This window comes from Schistocerca cancellata, chromosome 9 (genome assembly GCF_023864275.1).
Source record: "Schistocerca cancellata isolate TAMUIC-IGC-003103 chromosome 9, iqSchCanc2.1, whole genome shotgun sequence".
NCBI lineage: Eukaryota > Metazoa > Arthropoda > Insecta > Orthoptera > Acrididae > Schistocerca > Schistocerca cancellata.
The window spans coordinates 303,173,046-303,195,881 of NC_064634.1; the positions used below are offsets into that span (position 1 = coordinate 303,173,046).

General features: G+C 42.9%; 1 protein-coding gene across 1 annotated transcript in view; it reads left to right on the plus strand.

Annotated features, from left to right (window-relative positions):
• Positions 1-408: 408 nt before the first annotated feature.
• Positions 409-22,836, plus strand: part of LOC126101371 (uncharacterized) — a 422,171-nt gene continuing 399,743 nt past the window's right edge. The window contains exon 1 of the mRNA XM_049912038.1: positions 409-489. The gene's annotated coding sequence lies outside the window, so the exon portion shown is untranslated. The remainder of the gene's footprint in view (positions 490-22,836) is intronic.

Genomic DNA, 22,836 nt, shown 5'->3' on the forward strand with positions numbered 1-22,836 from the left:
CCAGGTTCTCTGATCCAGTTAATAATGACATCGCTACATAAGCGGCTCTCGAGCTAAAACGTTTGACGACCACTGTCATAGAGGGATAGGACAGAGGAACAGAGCATCACAAAAAGAGATGTAGAGAGTGAAAAGACGAAGGGTAAGGACAGTGCGAAGGATAACCGGACTCAGAGATTTAAGTCAATGTCTGGTTGGACGACATTACTTTGCGCAGTACCATCAGAGAGCAGGTCGTATTTCTCCGTCGAGGCTGTGGTCCACAGTAGGTCACTCCAACTTTGGGCTAGCGAGCGCCTCGTTGGGGATGGGGGTAGACGGATCGGTGCGGTGGCGGTGGTGGGGGCGGCGGGGGCGGAGGCGGCGACAGCCACATAGCGCACGGGGGCGGCAGTCGGGCGCAGCACGCCGCCGCCGACGCCACACGACGCCGGCGTCGCGACGACACGAGCCTTCAGCTCCGCCGGCGTCTGCCGCGGAAACCTCACAGTACGTCGCTGCTTTGCATAATCAAACTTCTTCGTTTGTAGGTAGAGCCTCATCAGCAGAACTACATAAAGAGCAATCGAAACATTATAGCGATAACCCAAAGCGATTCTGAATAAAAGCTTTCAAATTTGAACGTACGAGCTTCACTTCTGTTCTTATAAGCCGCTTCATTGACCTGCAATGTAATGTCACACTTTTAGGGATTATGCTTTACATATAGACAGTAGTAAATAGTAATTCCTCTTCCCGACTTTGCATTTCTTTAATAAATTACGGTGCAAACAAAATATGTTCTAGATTATAGCTTTATCAGTTGAACGTTTGCAATTATTAAATATAGACCGAAAAGATCAAAATCACAGTACCAGTTACTTTTCTGCATGAAACAAGAGTGTTTCAAGATTTTACTTTGGTTGCCTGTTGTTATGATCTGCGCGTATGCACGAATTTGACCTATGGGTGTGTGTATTGCTCTGTATTTTCTTGCAGTTGTCCTCCTTAGCCGTAGGCCCTTGTGTATTCTTCATTACACAGAAACTCACGAGCAAGCTCCATATCATTCAGAATACACACTCACCTTAAAGTTTTGTGGATGGTGCTTGGGGTGTCTGTGTCTGTTTCGTAAAATATACTCAAGACGCTTCAGGTGTGAAAGACAACTTCACAGAAATGCAGAACAATTCAAAAGCACAAGTCATATGAAAGTAAATTTAGATTCCAAAGCGCAACGTAGCACTGTATTGCTCCTTGCACTGAACAAAGCAGTCTTGTGGTTAGCGTAGCACGCACTGTGCGTACACATATACCTTGCATGTAATAGCTGTTTACTCTCTGTTCCCTTTGTGGTTCGCTTTTTCTTTTTGGTACTGTAGACAGTGATATTACCGCTGTTTTATTATTGCTGCTACGATGAGCAAACAATGTTCGCTAGATAAAATATGATGTTAATTAAATGTCATCGCTACTTTTTAAGTATTTGGTCCTTGCCAGTTCTTTGATTAATTTTTCGTACATGGAAACAATAATTGGGTAATGACATAATTCGACAGTTGGGATGTCTGTAATTCAGATCCATAATAATATCCCAGTCAAGATTTGATTTTCTTACAGACATGCACTCATTCGTTTATAGTAGTATTGATAAGATATTAGTATTCGATCTACTTCATTGTTCTACGCGTCAGAAACGTTATTTTAATTCGGCAAATTCTCTTCGTTAATGGTGCTAAACAATTTTTTAATTATTTTCTTTTTGTAATTCTTTAGGCTTTCCCGGCGATCTAATGACATCTCGGTTTGTCGGGTGTTCTGGCGGATATCAGCGTCGTACTTCCACGCTATTTCGGTAGCGTAACTACTCAGTAGTCTCAGGTCGCACACGATGAAGGTAACGAGTTACGCTACCGAAATATCGTGCAAGTACGACGCTGATATCCGGCAGAACACCCGACAACCCAAGATGTTATTTTCTTTTTTTCCATTTTTGCATATTGTGTTCCATCCAAAATAAATAATTCAGTTCTTCTAATAAGGGAAAACACTTTGCGTAATTTATTTTTTTGATTGCTACTACAATTATCTGCATTCCAAGGTCTCAGTAGGACAATAGATCTGTTACGATCTGTGACGTCATTAAATATGTTCTAAGCTCAGATTCTTTCGGTAAATGACTCAGAACTAAGTCATATATTCAGTTCACCACTGCGCAGCTCTGTGAGTTCAGAACAAACTTCTGCTTCAGATTCTCTTAATGTCGTCAGTACGCGAAATGGGTCGTTCGTTCGGTCTAATCTACGTAGAAAAGTATTGCACCTCAGCTGCAGTGACTAGCATAATCTGTCTGTCGTCTATGTATCACTACTTCAATTGTCTGCGTATTCTATTTAGTGTTATGAAAGGTAACTTGCTCTAACCGTGGAAAAAATTTAAGTTGATGCTGAAGAGTGGAAAAAACAATCATATAGTTTCCGAATACAATATTAGTGGGGTGACATGGTGACATCGATTAAATGTCTAGGCGTAACACTGCAAAGCGCCATAAAATGGAACGATCACGGAAGAGCGGTTTTAGGGAAGGCAAATGTTCGAGGAGGGCATTGAAATGATTCAGAGGTGTGTTTGTTATTGGTAGATTGAATCTATGCGTATCACGTAAATGCTTCGTAAACTCAGATGCGAGTCTCTGGAGGAAAGAAGACGTTCTCTTCGCGAAACACTACTGAGATAGTTTAGCGAACCGAAATTTGCGGTAGACTGCAGTACGATTCTACTGCAACGAATATTCATTTCGCGAAAGGACTGCGAAGACATGGCAAAAGAGATAATAGCTTGTACAGAAATATGCATAGACATTTCGCTCTCACCATTTGCTAGTGGAACAGGAATGACTAGCAGTAGTATTACTTATATGGACCATCAACTACCCAGTTCGCGTACTTCGGGATTCGTCTGTAATTGGGCAGGAAGCAAAAGGTAACACATTTGTATTCCAGAAAGGCCATTCGTCGAGATTAAAGTTTCAAATATTTAATAATGTATGTCACAGCATACACCGTAGGAGTCGTCAGGAGCATTTTCTTAGCTGTTGCGGCAGATATTTGCAACTTTGTTTTTGCAATGTTTAGATGGAGTGCTCCCAAACAAGTACTGCTCACGTGACACCCAGTGTCGACGGAAAACTTAAGTCTGTTCACCGTTACAAACTAAAAAATTTTAAAGTGGAATTTTACGTGTTCATTCGACAGGGTGGACCCATAGTAATCTAGTGCGGTATTTTTTTTATAGATATATATTCAAAGGAAGCAAATCACGAGGAATAACCAGTACTCTAGGAGCCACTGAGTACCGCTGTTGCAAGAGGTTAGCAGTCAGCGCGGGCCAGATCGGTGCTGTCGCAGTTGAAGTACTCGTTATTATTATTCGTGTTTTACTGTCCCTGCTAATGAATATCGATGAAACGAATATCACACTAGACTAATATGGGATCGCTGTATCCAGTGGGATCGTAAAATCCCGCTTTAAAAATAGTTTTCTTTGTAAAGGGGACAAGCGTCGTATGAAAGACGTGACGAGCAGTAGACCTATTTGTTTGCCATGACTGCAGCTACACATTTCAAAAATGAAACTACATATATCTGCAGAAACACCAAAGAGAAAGCGTCTGACGACCCTGACGTGACAAAAGTCATGGGACACCACCTGATATTGTGTCGTATCTCTTTTTGCCCTGCGTGGTGAAGCAACCCGACGTGGCATGAGCCGACAAGTCGTTGGAAGTCACCTGCAGAAATAACCCATGACTGCAAAAACGTCTCTGTTGCAGGATTTTTGCATGAACCGACCTTTCGATTTTGTCCCATAAATATTTGATCGGATCCGTGTCGGGCGGTCTGATTGGTCAAATCATTCGCTCGAAATGCCCAGAACTTTCTTCAAACCAGACGTGAACAAATGTGACCCGTTGACATGGCACATCATCATCCATAATAATTCCATCCATGAATGGCTGCAAATCGGCTCCAAGTATTCGAACATAACCATTTCCAGTCAATGGTCGCTTCACTTGGACCACTATATTCCATGTAAGCACAGGCCACACCAGTATGGAGCCACCACCAGCTTGCACAATAACTTCTTGATAACTTGTGTTCATGGCTTCGCGGGGTCTGCGCCGCACTCGAGCCCTGCCATCAGCTCTTACCAGATGAAATCGGGACTCATCTGACCAGGTCACGGGTTTCCAATCGTCTAGGGTCCAACAGATATGGTCACGAGCCCAGGAGAGGCGCTGCAGACGATCTGCTGTTAGCAAAGGCATTCGCGTCGGTCGTCTGCTGCCATAGCCCATTAACGCCAAATTTGGCCACACTGTCCGTTCAGATATGTTCATTGTACGTCCCACATTTAATTATACGGTTACTTAACGCAGTGTTACTTGTCTGTAAGCACTGACAATTCTACGTAAATGCCACTGCTCTCGGTCGTTAAGTGAAGGCCGTCGGACACTGCGTTGTTCGCGCTGAGAGGTAATGCCTGAAATTTGCTATTCTCAGTATATTCTTTACACTGTAGATCTCGGAATATTGGATTCCCTTACGACTTCCGAAAAGGAGTGTCTGTATCGGCAGAAGTCTGCGGGCCGGTAGTGTTGTGTGCCCAACTAGCACCAGCACCAACTGCCAATCAGCGTTCAAAGTGCGTTAATTCCCGTCGTGCGGCCATAAACACGTCGGAAACCTTTTCACGTGAATCACCTGACTACAAATGACAGCTCAGCTAATGCACCGCCCTTTAACGCCTGTGTACCCGATATTAACGCCAGCTGTATGTGTGCACATCGCTATCCCATGACTTTTGTGCCTCGTGTACATGCCAGTGTTTCAAAGCGACCATGGACAGATCATGTCAACGTTTCCTGCAGAAAAGGAAATAGACTGCCTTCTATTCTATAGAGCGCATGGTGATCTGACTGGACTAGGAACACACCAGTCCAGCAAATGGACTTGTTTAACTTCAAACCACTATGCAACCGTTCTTGATTTTTGGATGAAATCAACGCTTGCTGACAAAGAAAAGGTCGAATTCTAAATAGTTACCCCAATGCATGAAGCATTTTCGTATCATATACAGATGTGCACGAGGAGCTGGGTGTAGGGGAAGTTCCACCTTACTCAAGCGTTACCTGTGTTAGACGTGTCACGGAAATGGAGAAAGCTCAGTTGTTTCGTGAATGTTTTTTATTCACGCGCTCGTTTCCACTAATGGTACGCATTGCTATGAGTTTCATATCAGTTCTCAACAGCAGCAGTCATTATTATTGTTAGCTGTTATCCTCACCTCATTCCTTACTTTAAAAATCTGTTGTAGCTCTGGCGATAAAACTGGAACTGATTCGTCACATTTTTGGAGCAAAAAAGCCTGATGGTGAAACACAACATTAAGTACCTATTCAAATAACTACACAGCGCTACACTTACTGTCCTTTTTGTTAAATTTGGCGCTAGTTTGACACAGAACACTATCGACCCTAAGATTTCCGATTTCTGCCAAGTTCGACAGATAACAACAAAGCAGTCCAGAGATCAAGAAAAGCTTGGCAGGTAATATACATTTCATTCCCAAGGAAATACTTTAATTTCTTCTCCATCGATCAAGACTATTAGCATGAGCCAAAATGACTGGTAACAGCTCTAGACTATCACACTACGCTAGCTGAATTCAGTTGCCGTAACAATGCACTGAGGCGATCCCTAGGCATACGAAAAAGCCACAAGCGTCTGTCTAGATGTCATACACTGTAATTTATTATTGCATTAAGGCTTCTTCGACAGCGATGTTTGTAACACAAGCATCGACGCGTATTACTGGTTATCAGTGGCACACGCGTATTAAAAAGGAGTCCTATCGAAACTCAACGTACAGCTCTCACCTCAGTAACTGAATTTAGAAGACTGGTTCACAACTGGTTTCGTAGCGTACAGTATACTTTAGCGTTCGCCTATCATTATGATTTTTTTATCCTACGAGAGCTGTGACCTGATTTAGGACTTCCCTGGCGTTTCAATTGCTCAGTAACGTAGCTAACAGAAGGAATCTATGTGATGAAATGCCTCAGATTATGAGCCTGTACAGCCATAACTCATCAAAACTCCTGTCTCGCTGTTGACTAATTCTGACAGAAGACATGCGGTGTTGACACATTGCGTCTTCTGTTGTTTCCCCGTTGATGGTACAAAATGTCAGTGATAATATCGAAATGTGGACAAATGTTTCGGTCTGATGTAGGGAACAGTGGTCTGAAAACATTTGCCTGGAAATATAGGAACAACAAACGTATGGTGGGATAATTTTGTTTGTTGAAAACGAGAAACCACGGATTGTTGTTTGGACGATTTAATACGCTTATTTGTACCGAATGTAGTCACAGAATTACAAAATGGTTCAAATGGCTCTGAGCACTATGGGACTTAACATCTATGGTCATCAGTCCCCTAGAACTTAGAACTACTTAAACCTAACTAACCCAAGGGCATCACACAGAATTACAGATGCAAAAGATCGGACGACAGATGCAGTCGATTCTTCACAATTCGAACCTTGATAACTCAAATTTCTCGTTAAATCGAAGTAATTGTCCTGCATCTTGAAAAAAATCTCGATAAATAAAAGAAGATCGTGTATGTTTTGGTATATTTGATAACTCGAAGCGATTATCATCACATGCCGCCAACAAACACTCTGTATGTTCATTTACATCCATACTCTGCAAACCATTGGGAAGCTTATGACAAAGGATACTTCCCATTGTATCAATTATTAGGACTTCTTATCGTTCCATTAATGTATGGAGTATGGGAAGAGTGACTACTCAAATGCCTCTTTGCACGCTGCAGTTAGTCTTATCTTGTCCTAGCGATACAAACGAGAGCGGTACGTAGAGGGTCTAGTAGATTCATCACTTACAGCTGGTGGTTGAAACTTTGGAAGTAGGCTTTCTGGGAATAGTTTGCGTCTATCAGTATCTCTGCGACACTCTCCCACGAATCAGACAAACCTGTGATCAATCGAATTGCCCTTCTTTGAATTCGTTCTATTTGGTACGGGAGCAACAAACTTGAGTAATTTTCTAGGATGGGTCGCACGAGTGCTTTTTGAGCAATTTACTCTGCAGACAGATTCCATTTCCGTAGTATTTTAACAATGAGACGAAGTCGGCACTTGGTTTACCTATAACTAATCCTATGTGAGCGTTCTATTTCATATCCTTGCCAATTTTCACACCCAGGTATTTGTACGAGTTGACTGAGTCTAACTATAATTCGAAGACAGCAGCTGTTTCACACTCGGTAATTCGAATGTTTCGACATTGTTTCCATTTAATTATTCATGAAATTGCTTTGTTTAAAAAAATTCCATAGAATTCCATTTACGTAAAGTTATAATAAGCTGAATATTTTCACTATGAAACTCCTCCACGCGAAGCTGTTATCTCATCGGTCCATCCCGTCACTATTTTAAATATATTATGTGCACTCCAAAAATATCGTCTTCTTCCAATGTGGCCCAGGTAAGACGAGACGTTCACGGCAGGTAGCGAAGTCCGTATAGCCGTCCAGTCCAGTTCCATTACAAAGAGAGAGATAGTAAAGTAAAATTTTCAACCACAGATTCGGACCACTTATACAATTACGGGTTCAGTGACCGTATGCGTGGGGCTGTACACCGATAGCTTGCGTAAGTAGAGGATTATCCAGTGGTGGGGGCGGAACAGTTGTCGTGATGAGTAGTTATTTAATTCTAAAATACACAAGACGGTGCAGATCTGCAGAAGCTCCAGTGGCCGCAAGTTTCAGATTCAAGCCAAGGAAACGGTTGTGCGGAGGAATACCAATCCTTCCCGCGGTCAGAGAGTTGGTGCCACCCTCAAGACCGCCAACTGCACGTGGGCCGACCAGAGGCGTGTCCGCTCCGAGTTAAGTTGGCTGCAGGAACCTTTTGCTCACTAAAGATGCAGGTTCCGAGGTAACAAAACTGCCGAGAAGCGTCCAGAGTTCGTTGCAGTTGATAGGCAGGCTTTACGTTGCGACCAGCAATAGCACAGTAGTTGCCTAAATGATAACGATACAAGTGTACGTTTCCACCACCTTGGAAGCTAACACGCACAGTATCGTTCGACTTCAGTCAAGCCGTTAGTGATAGAAAGCTTGTAGAACATCCATTCTTGATTAAACTACAAATACGCGATTAGATACTCGGGAAATTTAGCTACACAGTATCTGCAATGGCAGAACAGAAATCTTTGACGCGTTGCCTGTGTCTGCATGCCCGCAAGACGTATCTACTCGTGGCTCATTACCTTCGTTTGTAATACGAGCCGGCCGCTGTGACCGAGCGGTTCTAGGCGCTTCAGACTGGAACCGAGCTACCGCTACGGTCGCAGGTTCGAATCCTGCCTCGAGCATGGATGTGTGTGATGTCCTTAGGTTAGTTAGGTTTAAGTAGTTCTAAGTTCTAGGGGATTGATGACTTCAGATGTGAAGTCGCATAGTGTTCAGAGCCATTTGAACCATTTTGTAATACGAGTCCTGGAGAATCATCTCTAATTTATTGCATCAGTACCCTCTCTGGGATCTGGATTAGTTAAATGATTTCTCTTTTGTTTTATGTCTTCTCATGTACTTCTGGCCTGGACCACCAGCAAGCCTATTGACCGCCTGTCTAGTCCGAATTTGTCGACTATCAAGTTCCCATCTTCTTGTAACGAGACAGCCTTGCCTTTCTAGATGTTTTCAAGAAGATATCCGGTCTCACTTGAGATGCCGCACTGTTACTGGTTTGCAGTGCCCTTTGTCCCCTTCACTGATCAAGTAATTTCAGTCGACAATCAAATTCCCATCAGTGCCAGAAGAAGGCCGATGCAACCACGGAACAGGAAGGCTATCAGGTGACGTCATTTGAGTCTGACCGTAGGGAAGACGGCAACAGGCAAACCCTACGAAGCCAACAACCTACAACAGTGACGGGTGAAATGCCCAATGCCAGCATGACTTGTACGAGGTGCATTCAAGTTCTAAGGCCTCCGATTTTTTTTCTAATTAATTACTCACCCGAAATCGATGAAACTGGCGTTACTTCTCGACGTAATCGCCCTGCAGACGTACACATTTTTTCACAACGCTGATGCCATGATTCCATGGCAGCGGCGAAGGCTTCTTTAGGAGTCTGTTTTGACCACTGGAAAATCGCTGAGGCAATAGCAGCACAGTTGGTGAATGTGCGGCCACGGAGAGTGTCTTTCATTATTGGAAAAAGCCAAAAGTCACTAGGAGCCAGGTCAGGTGAGTAGGGAGCATGAGGAATCACTTCAAAGTTGTTATCACGAAGAAACTATTGCGTAACGTTAGCTCGATGTGCGGGTGCGTTGTCTTGGTGAAACAGCACACATGCAGCCCTTTCCGGACGTTTTTGTTGCAGTGCAGGAAGGAATTTGATCTTCAAAACATTTTCGTAGGATGCACCTGTTACCGTAGTGCCCTTTGGAACGCAATGGGTAAGGATTACGCCCTCGCTGTCCCAGAACATGGACACCATCATTTTTTCAGCACTGGCGGTTACCCGAAATTTTTTTGGTGGCGGTGAATCTGTTTGCTTCCATTGAGCTGACTGGCGCTTTGTTTCTGGATTGAAAAATGGCATCCACGTCTCATTCATTGTCACAACCGACGAAAAGAAAGTCCCATTCATGCTGTCGTTGCACATCAACATTGCTTGGCAACATGCCACACGAGCAGCATTGTGGTCGTCCGTCAGCATTCGTGGCACCCACCTGGATGACACTTTTCGCATTTTGAGGTCGTCATGCAGGATTGTGTGCACAGAACCCACAGAAATGCCAACTCTGGAGGCGATCTCTTCAACAGTCATTCGGCGATCCCCCAAAACAATTCTCTCCACTTTCTTGATCATGTCGTCAGACCGGCTTGTGCTAGCCCGAGGTTGTTTCGGTTTGTTGTCACATGATGTTCTGCCTTCATTAAACTGTCGCACGTACGAACGCACTCTTGACACATCCATAACTCCATCACCACATGTCTCCTTCAACTGTCGATGAATTTCAATTGGTTTCACACCACGCAAATTCAGAAAACGAATAATTGCACGCTGTTCAAGTAAGGAATACGTCGCCATTTTAAGTATTTAAAACAGTTCTCATTCTCGCCGCTGGCGGTGAAATTCCATCTGCCGTACGGTGCTGCCATCTCTGGGACGTATTGACAATGAATGCGGCCTCATTTTAAAACAATGCACATGTTTCTATCTCTTTCCACTCCAGAGAAAAAAAATCGGAGGCCTTAGAACTCGAATGCACCTTGTAAGATGGAGTATCCCATATGTCGGGCTCTCGAAACCTGGCCGCAAACAAATCATGCGTCTTGCACATTCAGTGCACTAAAAATCCGAATGTAGTGCCGCACCCAGAAACTACTCAGATCCTTGCGTGCCATATGCAGTGTAAATAAACTTAAAAAATAGGGAGATAAATATTTTATTGTTCGTCTTCACGACGAACAATTTAAATACCCACAGCTACAGATAAGGTAAGACGCTGGATTAACTGCGCACCCTACAGTTATAAGCGTTGTCATTTCTGAACTCTTATAAGCTGACTGACGTAGTGAAGTATGCCTGGAAGTATCAAAGAATCTAAATTTGAGCAATAACAAAGATGTTTGAGGTGTATTTTACTCTTTGGGCTTTATACTGGAAACCCGAAGCACATCTAAAGGTGTGCCAAAGTGAGGGGTGCCATCAGTCTATCAGTTCGTAGCAAAAAGTGAGAAGGTTGTAATTTTTCGATCGTGTGCTGGATCTCTCTTACGCGCGTTAGTTATATCAACTCGTCTCGTTGTTATTCTGAATAAAATCGTGATTAATGTTTGAAGAATATATAGTTTTAGGAAGGATCATTAATGATTAACGTTTGAAAAATATGTAGTTTCATGTAGGATCATCCTATTGTTGGAATTGCGTGTTTCTGAGTTTGGTTATCGATACACATTCACTATGTTCCAAGTTCGAGTGAAAGTCTTTAAGTTTCGCGACCACCCAAAGTCTCTGGCGCTACTGCCGATGGATTTTGATGTATACAGCTTCCAAACATGGCTCAAAATTGTTATGGGTGTTGCTTGTTCGAGGCACCTTTAACATCGTAGTATCCAGTTTCGGAAAACAGTCATCGTAGCACGCGCCGCATTTAAATGGCAGTGGAGTCGCACTGCATACGACTTGGTTTTATATTTCGTATTTCTCAACAACACAGGTAAAAAATAAAACAAGCTTTCTGTATTATTTATGTTTGGCGCTCTGGAGACGTATTATTTTTCTCTGATAGAACCTGTCGGCATCTGGACAGATGCAAACAATTTCACAGATTTTCGCACTCAGGTTGTCATGTAATCGAGACTTATTTAGTTCAAAAATGGTTCAAATGGCTCTAAGCACTATGGGACTTAACATCTGAGGTCATTAGTCCCCTAGACTTAGAACTACTGAAACCTAACTAGCCGAAGGACATCACACACATCCATGCCCGAGACAGGATCCGAACCTGCGACCGCAGCAGCAGCACGGTTCCAAACTGAAGCGCCTAGAACCGCTCGGCCACAGCGGCCGGCACTTATTTAGTTTCATAATCGAAAAAACGTCTTTCACACACATATATTGGTCGAATTTTGTAGCACTTTTGCAGTCTCATTATGCAGACGTAGAAACTCTACCCGAGGAAAGCAATCTAGAAGTCTTGGACAGTATTAACGTTAAATTGATTTGTTCTTAAAACGGAAGCTGCCGTGAAGATCAGTCAGTTACACCTACACATGCACTGCGGTGCTTTCAGCTGAAATGGCAAACCATCTGTAAAACAGCTCGAAAACATGTGTAAGATTGGCAGTCTCCTCAAAACGTTCAGAAAATTATTCTTGTGATTCTTTAAAGGCCACAATGAATTCTTCAAACCTCGCATTTTCCTTAACACCATTGAGCTTAGGGAACTGGACTGTGTTTGTCAGAATGTGTGTCTTGTACAACGCGATTTTCTGTTTAAATCAATCCGCTACTACTAACACTACTACCTCGAACACAACGGTAAGGAGAGATGGTTGGTTGGTTGATTTGGGGGAGGGGACCAAATAGCGAGATCATTGGTACCGGCAGATTAGGGAAGAAAGGCGGCCGTACCCTTTCAAAGGAACCAATCCGACATTTGCATGAAGCGATTTAGGGAAATGACGGAAAACCTAAATCAGGATGGCCAGACGCGGGTTTGAACCGCCGCCTTCCCGAATGCGAGTAGTGTGCTATCCACTGCGCGACCTCGCTCGGTGAATCCCCATCAAGTAAAAGATAGCTTGTTTCGGCCCTTGCAGTGTCTTAGTGTGGGCAATGTGCAGTCAAATCTCTTAAAATGCAAAGTCTGGAATCTATTCCGGATGTTCTAGTTTTCGTCTCAATAATAGCGAGGTTTAAATCGAAAAATCGTTTTAGGCATGATCCTTGATTTAACCAACGTACGCAGCAGTAATACATAAAGTCTCCACGCTCTTCGTTGAGTTCTATCGAAAAATTTTGTAATTGAAAGCGGAATAACGCTTGCGATTTCAGAAATTTTACTGTTCGTACCAACAATTTCTTCACTTGCTCCATGCCTGCATATTTAGCACAAAGAGCTTCTTGATGAATATAACAATGAATCCTGTCTGTCGATCGCTGTAATTTTTTGCTCTCTCATTGCCAACTAAATTTTTCAATTCCTTCTGCGTGGGATTAAAAAGTCGTTTCTTAGCAAATTTGTAGAACACATCGATTATGCGGCTCATCCTTCTCTTCTGTCGTTCCCATCCATTTTTTAAGCTTGTGACGATAGATCGCTAGACTTCCTCTTTTTGTACAAAACAGCCACTGGACCTATCAACGTGCTCCATACCACGAACAAGTATCGAAGAGTAAACAACGCTGACAACACAATTCTACCGAACTGAAGAGAGTTGTGCCGAGCTAAAAGTGCCAGAGCAGAATGCTCATGAAATGAAATGATAATTAAAGCAAGACTCTACGCTGCCGACAAGCGTTGATATACATCAGCGGGGATAGCTGGAAATGTGTGCCCCGAGTAGGACTCGAACCCGGGATCTCCTGCTTACATGACAGACGTTCCGTCCATCTGAGCCACCGAGGGCACGCACCCCGTGAGACCCACATTCCCAACTTAATGTCCACACACTACATTCGTAGTGCCCATGCCCATTACACTCATTCGTCGCGGCAGACAATCTTACCGAGTCCCGTAAGAGTTTGGGGCAATGCGTGTGCATCCGCACAGAAGAAGGTCAATGGCCGGTTAGCCTGTGGCCTTTCGGACATGCCCGAAAGAACAGATACCATCTTCATATATGCTCATGAAATGTCGGTGTTCCGAGTACATCCGAGAAGTTCCGAGCAAACACGAGACAGGCAGGGTCTTGCTTCGCCTGCGGCATGCGTGAAGTTTGTCACTGCGTGGCCGACCCTGCTCTACGCCCTTACTTCGCAGGATTGACAGAGGAAATAGTAAGGATCCAAAGAATAGCAGCACCTTTTGTCATGGACTCATTTAATGAGCTGGGAGGAATCAGGGCGATGCTCATCCAACTCCAGTGCCAGACGCTTCAAGAGAGGATTTGTGCATTACAGTATGGTATACTGTCAAAACACCGAGAGTATAGGTTCATAAACGAGTCAACCAACGTTTTCCATCATGCTACATGTGCCTCGCAAAAAGACCGTGAAGCAAAAATGAGAGATATTAGAGCTCACACAGTGGCTTACCAACGTTCGTTCTTCCCGACACCATTTGCGACTGGAACAGGAAAAGGGGAGGTGGCTGATACATGAAATTTCTTCCGCTACACACCACAAGGTAGCTTGCAGAATGTAAATGGAGATTTGGAAAATACTGCTAGCTTTTGTTTACGATTTATAACGTGAACTGAGAATGTTGTTCCGTTTACAAAGGAGGAAAAAAGTCTTCACGACCTGGTCTTGAATTTAGGCGTTCTATGTGACACTTCTGCGCACTGACAATTGGCTGCCATGGTCTTTCCGTGCTCTGTGCGAAGAGACACAGTGTTTAATGCGATGAGTGAGGTTCAGATACCTGTACGTTCCTCTTAATTTACGTATTCCGTAGTTTCCTGAATGGGTATGGCGGACTTGTGATCCGTCTCTGATCACCGAGTGGCCGACAGGACGTTAACTATCAATCTTCCTGCCTTCTTTTTTGATCGTCTACGGGCACACACCGAAATGTCTTTACAGACAATCGTCTCACAATCCGTGGGTTATGAGACTTCGGCAACCTTTCTTTCTTACACATAGTATCTGCTTCTGACTTATTGACATTACATTGCCAAATCATCGTCATTCCATTAGACCATTTAATCCTTGCATGTGTACCGTAACAAAACGTCGCTCATGACTGTACTACGGTAACGTGGCCGAGCAGAATGCCAAGACATGTGCCGAAAATGCGCTATTGATTGTATGTATAGTAACACTTGAAAAAGCTGTATGTAATGACTAAGTTACTTGTGCACTATTCACGTAATACGGACATGTTTCTATTCATTTTTAACTGCATTTCTAGAATAATGTTATTATTGCATTTGATGTGACATTTGTGCACAGTGAATGTGTGTCACGAGACAAAAATAAATAGAAATTAAGGCAAAGAGAAAGCTAACACTAATTTGTTAACAAGGGAAGCATAGACTAAAATGTATAAACACGCTGTAATTATTATTGTTTGTTATTTTTTTTAAATAAATAAAAAACTGTATTCACGGATTGTACCACATCGAGCGGAAAGGCGTATGGGTAAAGCTATAAGTAGTAGTTTGTAATGTGAAACAGTAGTCAGGAGCCGGCCGCTGTAGCCGAGCGGATCTAGGCGCTTCAGTCCGGAACCACGCAGCTGCTACGGTCGCAGGTTCGAATCCTGGCGCGGGCATGGATGTGTGTGACGTCCTTAGGTTAGTTTGGTTTAAGTAGTTCTAAGTCTAGGGGACTGATGACCTCAGATGTTAAGTCCCATAGTGCTTAGAGCCATTTGAGCCTCGGGTCAGGAGTATCACAGTCCTATCAAAACCGAAACCTCCTTGTGCTGTACACTGATTTTTCAACAACTCATTTACGTAAGCTGTCCGTGTAGTTCTGACCCAGAGTATATATGAAGCAGGAACAAGATGCACCGCAAACCCAAGATAATGCATAAAAATGAGGTGCCGGACTGAGAGAGAGAGAGAGAGAGAGAGAGAGAGAGAGAGAGTTGCTAAAAATTACATAAATTCAGAGGCTACAGTTAAAGTACAAAATTTCACGTGCGACAGTTTTACACAAAAAATCTGGACAGAAGTCACAAGAGATAAGTATTTCATTTCATTTGCTTAATGGGAGGGGCAGCTTTACCCACAGCGATCTGTTGTTACCAAGAAAACTGGCAAATAAGCATAGTAAAACGTTCAGAACACGAACGTTATTCTTTAGTTATGGATGTGGCTTTCCCATTAAAATATCTTCGATATCGGATGTTGAGAATCGAGTTTGACGTTCAAATTCGTTGTCATTTTTAGAGAGGGTTCGTATTGCACGGAGTCAGGACTCTGGTACACGTGAGCTCGCTTGTTTCAAATTAACGTGGCGCTGTCTGACCACAGCGATTCGCCGCGAGCAGAGGGCGGCTAACGTGGACACGCACTTGTCGTTAACAGTAAACTGAACCCGCCCGCAAACGGCGAAACAGGTCACATATGCCGGCTGTTGGTGCAAATGATCACGACTGTTCCAATTCTGTATTAGTCCGCTGGCTCCAAACACACATATGGATACAGGCATACGAACAAACAAATAAATAACTGTTTTTTGTTCATTTAAATGGCGAAACTACCTTTGTGATAAAATGCTTCTCATTTTAAACGCAGGTAAAATGCTCTTTATGTTGACCGAACGGGAAATGGGATATTTAATGGGTGTTAGTAGTTCCTGTTCCTGCTATCATAGAATCGCGTAGGAATGAAACTGTAAATCCCCGCACCAATGTATGAACCTTCTAACGAAACGTCGTGTTGTAAATGAGAAAGCCTTACATGGCGGTGAAACATATACTTACAAGTCAGTAATCGTTTTGTTGCATTTTTGCCAAAACAGACAAGTGGGAATCCTTAGCTGTAATACATTTTGCAAGTATTTTACTTTAAAAATGTTGTACAAAGTGCTTTCAACTTAAAAATATAAATCAGTTATAAATGAGCTATTCTATTTTGTAGACGGGGACCTTATGAGTGCTGTAAGACCTTGTAGCTAAAGTAGACATGAAAGATTTATACGACCTGTAAAATGTCGATTAACGACGAGGGATGGTGAGCCAGACAGCAGAGAGATGTTTTCTGACCGTTTTCCACATACCACTAGGTGAATTCCATGCTGGTATGCGCATACGTCCCTCTACGCAAACATTTACAAAATCTTCTCAACTTGCACATGCTATTTACTCTAGACGCAATCAGATGGGTACCAAGATTCCGTGTTACATCTACATCTACATCTACATTTATACACCGCAAGCCACCCAACGGTGTGTGGCGGAGGGCACTTTACGTGCCACTGTCATTACCTCCCTTTCCTGTTTCAGTCGCGTATGGTTCGCGGGAAGATCAACTGCCGGAAAGCCTCCATGCGCGCTCGAATCTCTCAGATTTTACATTCGTGATCTCCTCGGGAGGTACAAGCAGGGGGAAGCCATATATTCGATACCTCATCCAGAAACGCACCCTCTCGAAACCTGGACAGCAAGCTACACCGCGATGCAGAGCGCCTCTCTTGCAGAGTCTGCCACTTGAGTTTGCTAAATATCTCCGTTACGCTATCACGCTTACCAAATAACCCTGTGACGAAACGCGCCCCTTTTCTTTGGACCTTCTCTATCTCCTCTGTCAACCCGACCTGGTACGGATCCCACAATAATGAGCAATACTCAAGTATAGGTCGAACAAATAACCCTGTGACGAAACGCGCCGCTCTTCTTTGGATCTTCTCTATCTCCTCTATCAACCCGACCTGGTACGGATCCCACACTGTTGAGCAATACTCAAGTATAGGTCGAACGAGTGTTTTGTAAGCCACCTCCTTTGTTGAAGGACTACATCTCTTTAAACCCATAATCATTGTCATCGCGGCCATTCTTCCCACATACCAGTCGCAAACGGAAAGTGAAAAAAACTCAAAGATCTACAAGAAAAGTACCCTCAGGCACAAGCTTCATATTGATGTGGTTTCAGATTTAAGAAACATCCGTATTCATACTTCTATTACAACTTTATTTCTTCAGTTATTGATTTGTTTTACTTTTCTCTATGCCATTTATGCACCATAGTTAGAGTTTCAAAAACGTTAGAGCAGGAACAAAATGGTCAAGAGCCGGCCGGTGTGGCCGTGCGGTTCTAGGCGCTTCAGCCTGGAATCGTGCGACCGCTACGGTCGCAGGCTCGAATCCTGCCTCGGGCATAGATGTGTGTGATGTCCTTAGGTTAGTTAGGTTTAAGTAGTTCTAAGTTCTAGGAGACTGATGACCACAGATGTAAAGTTTCATAGTGCTAAGAGACATTTTTTTTTTTTTTTTAAATGGTCAAGATGCAAGTAGGACTCGCACACTGAGGTTTCCGTGCAGTCTTAATTATGTAAGTGGACAGTTCATCCACTCCGAGAATCGAGAATCTTTTTGCCTTTTATCGACATTGATACTCCCGAGATATTGGTCCCAGGGTTTCCAAGACTTCCGAAAATCTTTTATTTTCAAGTCTGAAGACGGATAAAAAATGACAAAGACGTATTGTTTTCGTGTGATATAATTAAAAATGAAGTTTTCTGATTTTTTCCCTTTTACTTGTACTGCAAAGCCTTCCTTCTCACTAAATTTCATGACTCTAGGCCAAAAGGATGTACTAGATAGGTTTTGATGAGTAAATTTGCGAGTATCAAATTATGTGACATAAATGACCGTATATTTTAATTGCATTGACTTAGAAGCTGAGGTCTGTAATACCGCCAAGGGACCATAGACCTTTATTAAACAGCCAGGGGAATATAGACCTTAGTATTTGACATAAATTTCAACTTAATACATCTATCCATTCCTGAGAAAAATGGGGATTAACAGGCGCATGGAGAGAGAGACAGATAACAAATGACAATTTTTTCATGTTGTATAATTACAAAATAATAATTTATGATTACTGTGTAACCTGGCTTCTCGCCAAATTTCATGGTATTAGGTTAACGGGAAGTATCCTTTTGAATTTGATGAGCGAGTTTGCGAATATCAAAACATTTGAGATAAACGGCCGTATTTCTTGTTTGCTTTGAGTTAGAAGCTTGCACTTTTACACCTCCAAGGCACCTTATGTAACATAAATTGCAATTTGATACGTCTGGCCGCTCCTCAGAAAAAAGCTTTTTAACAGTCGGACAGACAGACGGACAACAGACAGATCCTATAAAAGTTCCGTTTTTACCGACTGAGCTCCGGAACCCAAAAGTGGGACAGGTTCCTACACTAACGGATTTAAATGACATGTGCCGACCGGCCGGAGTCGCCGAGCGGTTCTAGGCGCTTCAGTCCGGAACCACGCGACTGCTACGGTCGCAGGTTCGAATCCTGCCTCGGACATGGATGTGTGTGATATCCTTAGGTTAGTTAGGTTTAAGTAGTTCTAAGTTCTAGGGGACTGATGACCTCAGATATTAAGTCCCATTGTGCTCAGAGCCATTTGAACCATTTGAATTGTGCCACAACATTAGTTGAAAAATACTGGAAACAGTACATTGCAAAGACATTGTCACAGTAGTACGAAATACTAAACTATATTAGTTTCTTGAAGATCAACTACAGCTGTGTAGTTGTTTCCTTAAATAAATTATATAAAGCTAGTGGCAGCTTTTGACTTAAAGTTCTCAAATATTACTGCCCTATATTCAACTGTGTCTACTAGTTATTGAATTCTTGTTGTCATGACTCCAGAACACATTAAATGATTTACCTTTCGGACACACGAGAGAGCCAGCAAAAGAGGAATGAGGGTTTCTCTCCGTTTCTTGTCGCACGTGCACTCATTATATTGGTACACTCTAGAAACAACATTCACAAACGCAAAGAGAAACGCAAAAGGTGCAAATGAAGAAAAGTTTTCCAGTTACGCGGCGTGATCATCCCTAGAAGATTCCCGAACAGTGAAACAACACAATTTTGTATCCAGATATGTGGGCTCCCCATTATTCTTCCATATATCGGCGTCTTGCAATAAAATTACAGTAGTACAACTACGCTCAATTAAAGAAACTGGAATATACAAAGATGTATATGTGCTGAACGATATTACTGTTTTGCGTCTTGTGCCCTACTGAAACACAAGAAATGAACACTTTGAATCGATTGTCCATATAATAACGTTTCATTGACGTATGCCACTAACGCTCGCGTGTGCGGAAGCGATCGTATCGGAAGTAGCTGCTTCGAATCCTGACGGTAGACGGAAGCTTCATCGTGAATATTTAGCCCATAAGAGGTGGAGGGGTGATAGTGCACAGTTCCAGATCACCAGAATCTGCATCGATGTTCTGGGTCAAATTCCATATCTATCTGGAGAATTTCTTGGGGTAATGTCATTCGGGTGTATTGATGGGAGGTCGAGCGGTTCTAGGAGCTTCAGTCCGGAACCACGCGGCTGCTACGGTTCAAACGGTTCAATTGGCTCTAAGAACATAACATCTGAGGTCATCAGTCCCCTAAACTTAGAGCTTAACCAACCTAAGGACATCACACACAGCCATGCCCGAGGCAGGATTCGAACCTGTGACCGTAGCAGCAGCGCGGTTCCGTACTGAAGTGTCTAGAACCGCTAGACCACAGTGGCCGGCGGCTGCTACAGTCGCAGGTTCTAATCCTGCCTCGGGCATGGATGTGTGTGATGTCCTTCGGTTAGTTAGGTTTAAGTAGTTCTATGTCTAGGGGACTGATGACCTCAGATGTTAAGTCCCATAGTGCTTAGAGCCATTTGAACCATTTTTGTTGATGGGAATGTTCAGCACGATGGCTATTCGAGAGGAATAGGTTATGCACTACCACCAGAATTCACCACCCCCCTCTCATGTCTCTCTCTCTCTTACCACCACCACCACCACCACCACCATCATCATCATCATCAAAAACTCTACATCTACATTTACATCCATACTCTACAAGCCACTTGACGGTGTGTGGCGGAGGGTACATTGAGTACCTCTATCGGTTCTCCCTTCTATTCCAGTCTCGTATTGTTCGTGGAAAGAAGGATTGTCGGTATGCCTCTGTGTGGGCTCTAATCTCTCTGATTTTATCCTCATGGTCTCTTCGCGAGATATACGTACGAGGGAGCAATATACTGCTTGACTCCTCGGTGAAGGTATGTTCTCGAAGCTTCAACAAAAGCCCGTACCGAGCTACTGAGCGTCTCTCCTGCAAAGTCTTCCACTGGAGTTTATCTATCATCTCCGTAACGCTTTCGCGATTACTATATGATCCTGTAACGAAGCGCGCTGCTCTCCGTTGGATCTTCTCTATCTCTTCTATCAACCCTATCTGGTACGGATCCCACACTGCAGAGCAGTATTCAAGCAGTGGGCGAACAAGCGTACTGTAACCTACTTCCTTTGTTTTCGGATTGCATTTCCTTAGGATTCTTCCAATGAATCTCGGTCTGGCATCTGCTTTACCGACGATCAACTTTATATGATCATTCCATTTAAAATCACTCCTAATACGAGAGAACACTACCGCACGACCACGAGCTGCGGACTCCTAATACGTACTCCCAGATAATTTATGGAATTAACTGCTTCCAGTTGCTGAGCTGCTATATTGTAGCTAAATGATAAGGGATCTATAATCAAATTGCACTAAAACTCCATTCGTTGCGAGCTCTGATTTTTCTTATTCCACTACGATGGACATTACTGCTTACGTAGGCGTGAGTATTCGGAGGAAAGTTGGTTGGTTATTTAGTTTGATGTTCTGCGAACCATTTACACGGTAGATGGTACTGATGCCATATGCTGCTCATTTACAACTGCTTGTTTTTGTCAGAAAATAGTTGAGAAAGTTAGTGTTGGAAATTTCTTGACAAGATCTCGGTGCAACGATATCGCTTTTGTTTTAATGAAAACCACTCCGACTCGCTTATTACATCTATTACAATCTCTCCTCTATTTCGCGATGATACAAAAGGAGCTGCCCTTCTTTGACCTTTGTGTATGTCTTCTCTCAATGCTATCTGTCAAGGATCCCATACCATGTAGTAATACTCCAGAAGCGCACAAACAAGGATAGTGTAGACAGCCTCATCAGCAGATTTTGTTGCATCTTCTACTTGTTCTGCCAATAAAAGGAAATTTAGTTAGCCTTCGCCATAACATTTTCTACGTGATCGGTTAATTTTAAATTGTTTTTAACTGCAATCTCTAAGTATTTAGTTGAATATAGGACATTTACATTTGTGCTATTTATTAGTTAAATGAAGTTTAAAGGAATTTATTTAGTACTCTTGTAGAGGATGTCTCACTTCTTTTATTATTCAAGGTCAACTGGCACTTTTGGCACCGTGGTGATACCTTTTCTAAGGCATTTTGCAATCTGTTGTGCTCTTCTGATAACTTTATTAGACGGTAAGCGCCAGCATCGTCACAATATAAGAAGACTGCTCAAATTATTCTCTATATCGTTTACATAAACGAAGAACAAACAAGGCCTGTAACGTTTCGCTGAGGCACCCTCCCGTGTTCTGTTTTCACTAGATGACTTCCCGTCAGTTATTACGAACCATTACCTTTCTGACAGGAAATCACGAATCCAGTCGCACAACTACTACAACAACTTCGTTGTTGTTGTTGTAGTCCTTAGTCCGGAGACTGGTTTGTTGCAGCTCTCCACGACACTCTATCCTGTGTCATTCTTTTCATCTCCAAGTAACTACTGCAACCTACATCTTTTTGAATCTGCTTTGTGTATTCATCTCTTGGTCTCCCTCTACGATTTTTACCCTCCACGCTTCCCTCCAATGTTAAACTGGTGATCCCTTGATGCCTCAGAACAAATCCTACCAACCGATCCCTTCTTCTAGTGTAGTTGTGCCACAAACTTCTCTTCTCCCCAATTCGATTCAGTGCCTCCTCGTTAGTTACGTGATCTACCCATCTAATCTTCATCATTCTTCTGTAGCACCACATTTCGAAAGCTTCTATTCTCTTCTTGTCTAAGCTATTTATCGTCCACGTTTCACTTCCATACATGGCTACACCTATACAAATACTTTTAGAAAAGACTTCCTGACACTAAAATCTATATGCGATGTCAACAAATCTCTCTTCTTCACAAACGCTATCCTTGCCATAGCCGGTCTACATTTTATATCCTCTCTACTCCGACAATCATCAGTTATTTTGCTCCCCAAATAGAAAAACTCATCTACTACTTTAAGTGTCTCATTTCCTAATCTAATTCCCTCAGCATCACCTGATTTAATTCGACTACCTTCCATTATCCTCGTTTTGCTTTTGTTGATCTCCATCTTATATCCTCATTTCAAGACACTGTCCATTCCGTTCAACTGCTCTTCCAAGTCCTTTGCTGCATCTGACAAAATTACAATGTCATCGGCGAACCTCAAAGATTTTATTTCTTCTCCATGGATTTTAATACCTACTCCAAATTTTTCTCTTGTTTCCTGT